Raw genomic sequence first — 8959 nt, 5'->3', positions numbered from 1 at the left:
TGCACGAAGGAGTCATCCTGCAACGCTCGTCGCACCGCCTCCAGGTCCACTGTTGCCGCAGCGCACGCCCACACTGTTGGTGCGAAGATGTGCATGGCGGCCTCTGGCTTGGCGTCCTCCAGATATTGTGGCTTACGAGAGAGAGCGTCCGCCATGATGTTGGTGTCCCCCGGGACATACTCTATTCGGAAGTTGAAGTTCGCAAAGAACTCAGCCCAACGTATCTGCCTTTGGTTCAGGAACTGTGCCGTGCGCCAGTGCTCCAGATTCTTGTGGTCCGTGCAGACCTGCACCGTGTGCTTGGCGCCGATCAGGAAGTGCCTCCATGCTTTGAATGCTGCATGAATGGCCAGCAACTCCCTGTCCCAGATGGTGTAGTTCTGTTCGGACTTGCTGAGCTTCCTTGAGTAAAACGCTCCCGGTCTCCAAACCCCCTGCTGGTCCTTCTGCAGCAGGACTGCTCCGACGGCTCTGTCCGAAGCGTCTGTCTCCACCCTCATCGGCCTGCTGGGGTCGACATGCAGCAGCTGCTCTTCCGACGCGAAGAGACGCTTGAGTGCCTGAAAGGACTGCTCCGCCTGCTCTGTCCAGATGAACTTCTTTTCCTTGGAGCTAAGCGTGTCCGTGATGGCCGCTGTCTGCATAGCGAAGCCTTTGATAAACTTGCGATAGAAGTTCGCGAAGCCGACAAACCGTTGGACCTCCTTCCGGTTGCGTGGGCTCTTCCAGTCCAACACCGCTCGAACCTTGGCGCTGTCCATGGCGAGCCCCTTGTCAGACAACTTGTAGCCCAGAAAATCCACCTCCGTCACGTCGAATTGGCACTTCTCCAGCTTGGCCTAGTGCCTATGCTGCTGCAGCCTGCTTAGCACTTCTTTGACGTGTCTGTCATGCTCCTGCTGCGATTCCGAAAAGATCAGGATGTCATCTAAGAAACAGACGCACGTCTTGTAGAGGAGCCCCGCCAACACGTGATGCATGAACGCTTGAAAAACGTGGGAGCCATTTTGCAATCCAAAAGGCATAACTCTATATTCGTAGGTGCCCAGAGGCGTGAACATGGCTGTCTTCCACTCATCTCCTTCCCGCATGCGAATGAGGTTGTACGCCCCTCGCAGGTCTAACTTGGTGAACACGCTGCCCTTCCGTACCTTTGCGAGGAGGTCGTCGATTCGGGGCATGGGGAAGTCCGATGGCTTGGTCACACTGTTTAAGATGCGATAGTCCACCACAAGTCTTTTTTGGGGCGTGTCCCGCTTCTTAACAAAGAATACAGGACTGCCCCCCGCTGCCTTGGACTCCCGGATGAAACCGCGCTCCAAATTATGATCTATGAACTCTTTGAGTTCCTGCAGTTCGTCCTCAGACATGGAATACAGCTTCCCTTTGGGCAGCGCCGCCCCCGGCAGCAGGTCAATTTTGCAGTCATATGGTCTGTGGGGGGGTAGCCTGTCTGCCTCCTTCTCGCAGAAAACCTCCAAAAATTCTGCGTACTTGTGGGGAATCGCTTGCAGCGTGCCTAGCAGCAGCTGTGACTCCTCTTCCTCTCCTTCCTGCCGGGGCACGATGCAGTGTTCAGCACAAAAGGAAGAGCCGAAGGTCAGCTGCCTCTGGTACCAAGCCAGCGTTGGGCTGTGCTTGTCCAGCCAACTCATGCCCAATACAATCGGCGTGTCCGATAGTTGAGTGACGTTGAAGCTGATGATTTCCCTGTGATTCCCAAGGCGCATCACCATTGGTGGCGTCTGCTTCACCACTTGCCCCCCTAGCAGCTCCCTGCCATCCACCGTGACCACCTGCAGGGGCAGCGTGGCCGGCAGCAACTGTATAGCGTGCCTGTCTACAAAGTCCTGCCCTATAAAGTCCGCATTGCTTCCCGAGTCAATGGTGAGCGGCACGTCCATGGTGATGCCATTGGGCAGCTGGAGCGATGCGGTGAGCCTCACTACTGGTTTGGGCGGGAGGGGGTCCATGGGCTGTGAAATCTCCGGGGACTTCTTCACTGACACGTCTGGCTGGGCCCCAGTGCCTCTTCCTCCAGCCAGACATCGTCGTTTCCCTGCTGTGGTCCTCCTTGTTGCGTTGCTGCAGTTACCATTGCTGAGGCTGCAGTGTGCTTGTGGAGCCTCCGGGGACACTCTTTCGCCATATGCCCTGGATCCTCGCAGATGTAACACTTCCTGTTCCCTCTAGGAGGCTTCGCTTTCACTGTTGTCGGTGCTAGGGCTCTGGCTGCTGATTGAGCCCTTGCACTTCCAACCTCCATAGGTTCCGCCCCTCCTCCTGGCGGAGGCGTGGATTGCGCACGCGCTGCTTCTCTGGGAAGGAAGGAGGAGCCCCTGGCTGGTTCGCGCCCTCCACGCCCTTCGTCCCTGCTCCACGGACGTTCTTCCAGCCGCACCCCCACGGCTAGCGCCCTCTGAACGATCTCCTGCGTGGTCCGGGGTCTCTCCCCCCTCGCAATTTCATCTTTAACAGAGCCGTGCAATCCCTCCCAAAACAGGTCTCTTACAGGAGCCGAATCCCTGTCCCATTCCAGAGCACTGACCAAAGCGAAAAAGCGGGCATGATACTGCCTTACGCTGGCCCTCCCTTGTTTCAGTCCATGTATCTGCTGCCGAGCAAGATCCACGTCAATGCTTGATAAAAAACACCCATCCATCGCTTTAATAAAGGCATCCGCATTTTGGAGCGCCGGATCCTTATCCCTCCACAAATTGCGCAGCCATGCTTTAGCTTCCCCATGCAAATGGGACATGATGAACCCCACTTTCTCTTGCTCATCTCTAAAGTCTTTTTTCAGCAGTTCCAGTGCGCACATTACATCTGCTCTAAAGTTGGGGTACTGCTGCAGGTTCCCATCAAAGTGAGAGACCAGACCGCCTGTTCGTCTCGCCAACCCAATTCCCTCCTGTTTGGGTGTCAGTTGCCCTTGCTTCGTAAGCATGTCCAACCTGACCTGGAGATCCCTGCAGGCGGCAGCTGCCTCCTCCTCTCTCTTCCTGGATGCGAGAGCCTCGGCATTCAGTTGTGACACTGCTTTTCTGAGTTCCTCTATCTGCTGCTCAGCCGTCATGTTGTCTGCCGTTCGTGAGCTAGCTAGTAGGCACCTGCTTCTCTCCTCTCCTCGAGGCTGTAGATGCCCACAATTTAGAGACGGAGCTTACTGTCAGAGCTGCTTCAAGATCCTAGCTCACAGAGGATCACGCTAGCCAGCGGTCATTAAGTAAAAGTCTTTATTGAGTTACAGTTTCCATTCCCAAGCTGCTGCGTGCAACTCTACGTCTAATGGCTAGATCGGCGAAGCTCCGTCTGAGTCTCCGCCCCTTGTGCACCAACTTAATATCCTAGCCCTGCTCCACCTTTTCCGCCTGACTGTTCTCCTCTGGGTCCCTCTGCCCCCCGGGGTCTCTTCCTTCCGGGATTCTTCTGACGCCGACCCCCCGGAACTCCCTGTCTCCTTGCGCCGGGCTTTAGGACCTGGCTCCCTTTCCTGGCTGCCTACTGCGTCACTTTCCTGTGCATTTGAACTTGGCGCGCGCGCCCAACCTTCCACTTTCCGTCTGACCGTTTCTTCGCTCCCCGATGAAGGTGTGGCCACTCCTGACTCGTGCCCTCCCCCCTGTTGCGAGCTGCCAGCGCTTGATCTCTGGCGCTCTTCCTCTTCCCTGCTCTCTGGCTGTGACGCTGGTCCCGATTTCCAACTGCTCTCCTCTGAGTCCCCTCTGGCTCTATCTTCCTGGGGTGCCCCCCTAGGCTCCCCCCTTGCCCTGGCCACTGGTGCTCCTTTCTGTGAATCTTCTGATTCACTGGAAAGACTCGGAGATCTCGGGTCGTCGTCATCACTCATCTTTTCTTCTGCCTCCTCCCCCTCGCTCTCTGTTTCCTCCCTTGCCCTTGCCTCTGCTCCTGAACCCCTGACACATACGCTTCAGGTTACAGACTCCACTAACCTAGAAATAGTGTTTCAGGTTAAGAACTTTGCTTCAGGGTGAGAACAGAAATTGTGCTCCGGCAGCGGGGCGGCAGCAGGAGGCCCCATTAGCTTCAAGTTAAGAACAGTTTCAGGTTAAGTACGGACCTCCGGAATGAATTAAGTACTTAATCTGAGGTACCACTGTATACATTATTTACACAATGGGTCCCGTGTGATTGGCTGATTGCTTCCCTCCTGGAGTCTGACTGGGCTGCTCCTGCAAGCCAATTGGTTGTTGTATTCCAGGATCCTACCTGCCTATTGTTCTAGGATCCAAGCTCAGTACATAACAGCTATTTATGTATGCTGCTGCTGCTACTACTACTACTACTACTACTACTACGTTTTGTTAGCCCCAAAATGGAAAATGAGCTAAGTCGCGACTAAAGAAGAATGGCAACTTAAACTGATGGAATATGCACAGCTTGTGGACCTAACAAATAGAATAAAAGAATAAGAAGAGCATACGTTTAAAGAAGTTTGGGAAATGTTTATTGAATATATGGAGGGAAATTGTGTTTATTTGAAAATGTGGGCAGCATTAAGATAACTTCTTTTTTAAAAAAATCTTTTTGTTTATTGAAAGAATTTTAGCATTGCCAAACATTCAAATTACCGTATTTTTAACCCCATAGGACGCACTTTTTCCCCTCCAAAAATGAAGGGGAAATGTGGGTGCGTCCTATGGGGCGAATGCAGGCTTTCGCTGAAGCCTGGAGAGCGAGAGGGGTCGGTACGCACCGACCCCTCTCGCTCTCCAGGCTTCAGGAAGCTATCCGCAAGCCTTGCAAGCCCGGCGGGAGTTCCTGAGGGCTCACAAGGCTTGCGGGCAGCAGCCTGCAGCCCCCGCGAGTGTCTGCAAGCCTTGCGCGCCTGGCGGGAGGTCCTGCCGGTCGCGCGAGGCTTGGGGCAGCAGCCTGCAGCCCAAAGCACGCGGAGCCCTCTGGGGGGTGCCCCGTGCTTCAGGCAGGTGTGCGCAAGGCTTGGGGCGGCAGCCGCGGCGGGGGGGGATAACTTTTTTTTTATTCATTTCCCCCCCCAAAAAAAACGAGGTGCGTCCTATGGGCCGGTGCGCCCTATAGGACGAAAAATACGGTACATATTATGATTTCAGTTACCACCCCTACCCCCGCGACTTCCCCCAACTTCTTTTCCTGGATTATAATGTATTTATTTCTTCTGCTTATACTTTTATATACTAAAATTAGAGTTGTATCATCTATCTGGACTTAACATTTTTACTTCATATTTATATTTTCTGTTTATGTTTGTCCATTGTAAGTCAAATCCTGCGAGTTCATTTCAATGCATTGTTTCTGTATGTGCATTGTTAAAGGTTCCCAATCTTTTAAAAAGTCATTATTATCTTTATCTTTGAGCCTCTCAGTTAACTTTGCCGTTTCAGCGTATTCCATCAACTTTTCTTGCCATTGTTCTTTTGTTGGTATTTCATCGCTTTTCCATCTTTGTGCTAGTAGAATTCTTGCCGCTGTATAAATAAATAATTTTTTTCTGTCTTTTGGTACATCTTTTGATTGATGGGGTCTGTGTGGAGAGGGTAACAACCTTCAGATTTTTGGGCATTGAATTACAAGAGGATCTGTCCTGGAGTGTCAACACAAGGGGGCTTGTGAAGAAGGCGCAGCAGAGACTGTACTTTTTGAGAATTCTAAGGAAAAACCATCTTCTGCAGAAACTGCTGCTTGCCTTCTATCACTGTGCCATTGAGAGCGTGCTCACTTATGGCTTATGTGTGTGGTACGGAAGCTGTACTACCCAGGACAGGTTGGGGTTGTGCAGAGTTGTTAAGGCAGCAGAGAGCATTGTTGGCTGCCCACTCTCCACCTTAGAGCATATTTATGCCATAAGGTGCCATAGGAAGGCACTGGACATAGTAAAAGATCCATCGCATCCTGGTCACTGTCTCTTCGAGCTCCTGCCGTCGGGACAGAGATACAGGACGATGAAGACAAGAACGAGCCGTCTTAAGAACAGCTTCTTCCCCAGAGCGATCTCGGCCCTGAATGGGAAGCCTGGACTTTGAAAGTCATCTAATCTTCCTTGCTGTTTTATACTGTATTGTTTTAATTAGTGTTTTTATAGTTGTTTTGATTTTGTGTGGAGTGCCCTACCTGGGTGGATGGAGCAGCCAAGTAATTTCGTTGTCCCCGAGAGGGGGCAATGACAATAAAGATATTATTATTATTATTATTATTATTATTATTATTATTATTATTATTATTATTATTATTATTATCTTGATTGACATTGCCTCTGTTGGGGCTACCCACCAGGGAGTTTTTTGCTCTAATAAATCTTTATATTTTCCCCATACTTTTATCAAGGCTTTCCTAATTATATGATTATGAAATCCTTTATGTATCTTCCATTTGTTGTACCATAAACACGCAAGTCAACCAAATGTGTTATCATGTCCTTCCAAATCTAATAGATCAGTGTTTTCTAATTTAATCCAAGCCCGGATCCAAGTAATGCAGCTTGCTCATAATACAATTTTAAATCTGGAAGAGAGAGTCCTCCTCTATCCTTAACCTCTGTTAGTATTTTATCCTCGGTTTCTTCCCTTTTCAGATAAATTTGGATATATCTTTTTGCCACTTCTTAAAGGAAACGGCATCACTTATTACCGGTATTGTTTGGAATAAAAACAGCATTTTTTGCAATACATTTATCTTGACTGCTGTTATTCTTCCTAATAAGGAGAGATTCATTCTTCCCCGTACTTCTAGTTTCCTTTTTATCTCATTCCAACGTTTTTCATAATTTGTAAATATTGATATTTCTGCTTGTGAGACAAATGCCTAAATATTTAACTTTTTTGTGGGTTTCTGTTTCTGTAACTTGAGAAATTCTTTTTTGTCTACTTCTTTTAAATTTTTAACTAATAATTTGGTTTCACTTTTATTTAGTTTGAATCCTGCTACTTGCCCAAACTCCTGGATTTTTTCTATAACTTTTGGAAGAGACTCTTTAGGCTCTTCTGCCGTAATTACAAGATTGCCTGCATAGCCTTTCAATTTATATGATTTTTTCCCTATTTTAATTCCTTTAATATTTTCATCTGCCCTGATATTTCTCACTAGGACTTCTAAGACCAATATAAATAATAAAGGTGATAACGGAAGCATTAAGATAACTTCAGCAGTGTAAATAAGTTTTAATGGATGCAATAATGGAATACTGAATGGTTTAGTTTATATAAAATATGCATTGTGCAAAGTGAACCATGGAAAGAGAGGAAGGGAAGTCATTGATATTTTAAGGTTGCTGAAAATGTAAAGCAGATATATAATAATATATATATATGTGTGTGCACACGCACTCAGAAACATACTGGGAGCCAGTGAAGATCCTTTAGGTATGTGTTGTTGTTTATTCGTGTCCGCCTCTTCGTGACTCCCTGGACCAGAGCACGCCAGGCACTCCTGTCCTCCACTGCCTCCCACAGTTTGGTCACTCATGCTGGTAGCTTCGAGAACACTGTCCAGCCATCGCGTCCTCTGTCGTCCCCTTCTCCTTGTGCCCTCCATCTTTCCCAACATCAGGGTCTTTTCCAGGGAGTCTTCTCTTCTCTTGAGGTGGCCAAAGTCTTGGAGCCTCAGCTTCACGATCTGTCCTTCCAGTGAGCGCTCAGGGCTGATTTCCTTCAGAATGGAGAGGTTTGATTTTCTTGCAGTCCATGAGACTCTCAAGAGTCTCCTCCAGCACCATAATTCAAAAGCATCAATTCTTCGGGGATCAGCCTTCTTGATGGTCCAGCTCTCACTTCCATAAATCACTACAGGGAAAACCAGAGCTTTAACTATATGGACCTTTGTCAGCACCTTTCCGTATAAAAGGTAAAGGTACCCCTGCCTGTATGGGCCTGTCTTGACAGACTCTAAGGTTGTGCGCTCATCTCACTCTAGAGGCCGGGAGCCAGTGCTGTCCGCAGACACTTCCGGGTCACGTGGCCAGCGTGACGAAGCTGCTCTGGTGAACCGGCACCAGAGCAGCGCACGGAACGCCATTTACCTTCCCGCTATAAAGCGGTACCTATTTATCTACTTGCACTTAAGGGTGCTTTCGAAGTGCTAGGTGGGCAGGAGCTGGGACCCGAACGACGGGAGCTCACCCCGCCGCGGGGATTTGAACCACCGACCATGCGATCGGCAAGTCCTAGGCGCTGAGGTTTTACCCACAGCGCCACCCGCATCCCTACCTTTCCGTATACTAGGCCTAATTAGCTCTCCTTGGCATGCAGAGAAGCCTCTTGGCAGCCACATCACATACCTCCATCAATCACTCTCGGGCAGGGCTCCCGGACAAACAGCTCCCACAGCGAACAGCCCACAGCGTCTGGGCCCAGGACCGATAATGGAACACTCTTGCAGGCCCCACGGCCTCCTCTGGCACTGGAACAGCTACACAGCATTCCCAGGAAGGGGTCCTTGTGTTCTGGGACTCACAGCTGCTCTCTTGTGAGCGCCCAGTATAGCAGAGTAAAAGCAGCGCAGACGGAGGAGAGGAGGTACCTGGGCATACCTATTTCTAATAATTACAGATTAAAAACATAACAAATACATATGAGAGGAGCAGCCCTCATACAGACATCCTGTCTTGTCGCAAGACGGAGCAGAAAGAAAAAGTACAATAGTACCGGAGATGGAATTCACACAGACTGGCTTCCTTTTTCACGGAACAGAAAGTAAACAAGAATCAGGTGGCCCTTGCAATGGGAGGAGTGAAATGCTAACACAGGAATGTATAGTTTATTCTGAGACAGGCTGAATTGTATAGTAGTGAAGAGCTCACACGAGCCTGCAACCAGCTATCTGCTGTGCATGTAAAAAGGGAACGTAACTCTGCTAAGTAAAGGAACTTCCTAGCACAAGTTAGGAAGGATATTAATAAACAATATAGCCTCTCCTGCCACCCAGAACATTCCGACACGTATGCTAAGGAAAGGACGACCGTTTGGGG

At 49.4% G+C, this 8959-nt stretch overlaps 1 long non-coding RNA gene across 1 annotated transcript; it reads right to left on the bottom strand.

The window, feature by feature from the left end:
• Positions 1-7130: 7130 nt before the first annotated feature.
• Positions 7131-8952, bottom strand: LOC308579574. Its single transcript, XR_014004543.1, has 2 exons — positions 8270-8952; positions 7131-7775 (listed from the first exon to the last, which is right to left on the bottom strand). It is a non-coding gene; the product is annotated as an uncharacterized lncRNA (long non-coding RNA).
• Between the last annotated feature and the right edge of the window lie 7 nt (positions 8953-8959).

Source organism: Podarcis bocagei, assembly GCF_964188305.1.
Source record: "Podarcis bocagei genome assembly, contig: HAP1_SCAFFOLD_215, whole genome shotgun sequence".
Taxonomy (NCBI): domain Eukaryota; kingdom Metazoa; phylum Chordata; class Lepidosauria; order Squamata; family Lacertidae; genus Podarcis; species Podarcis bocagei.
This window is presented reverse-complemented; position numbering and strand designations above follow the sequence as displayed.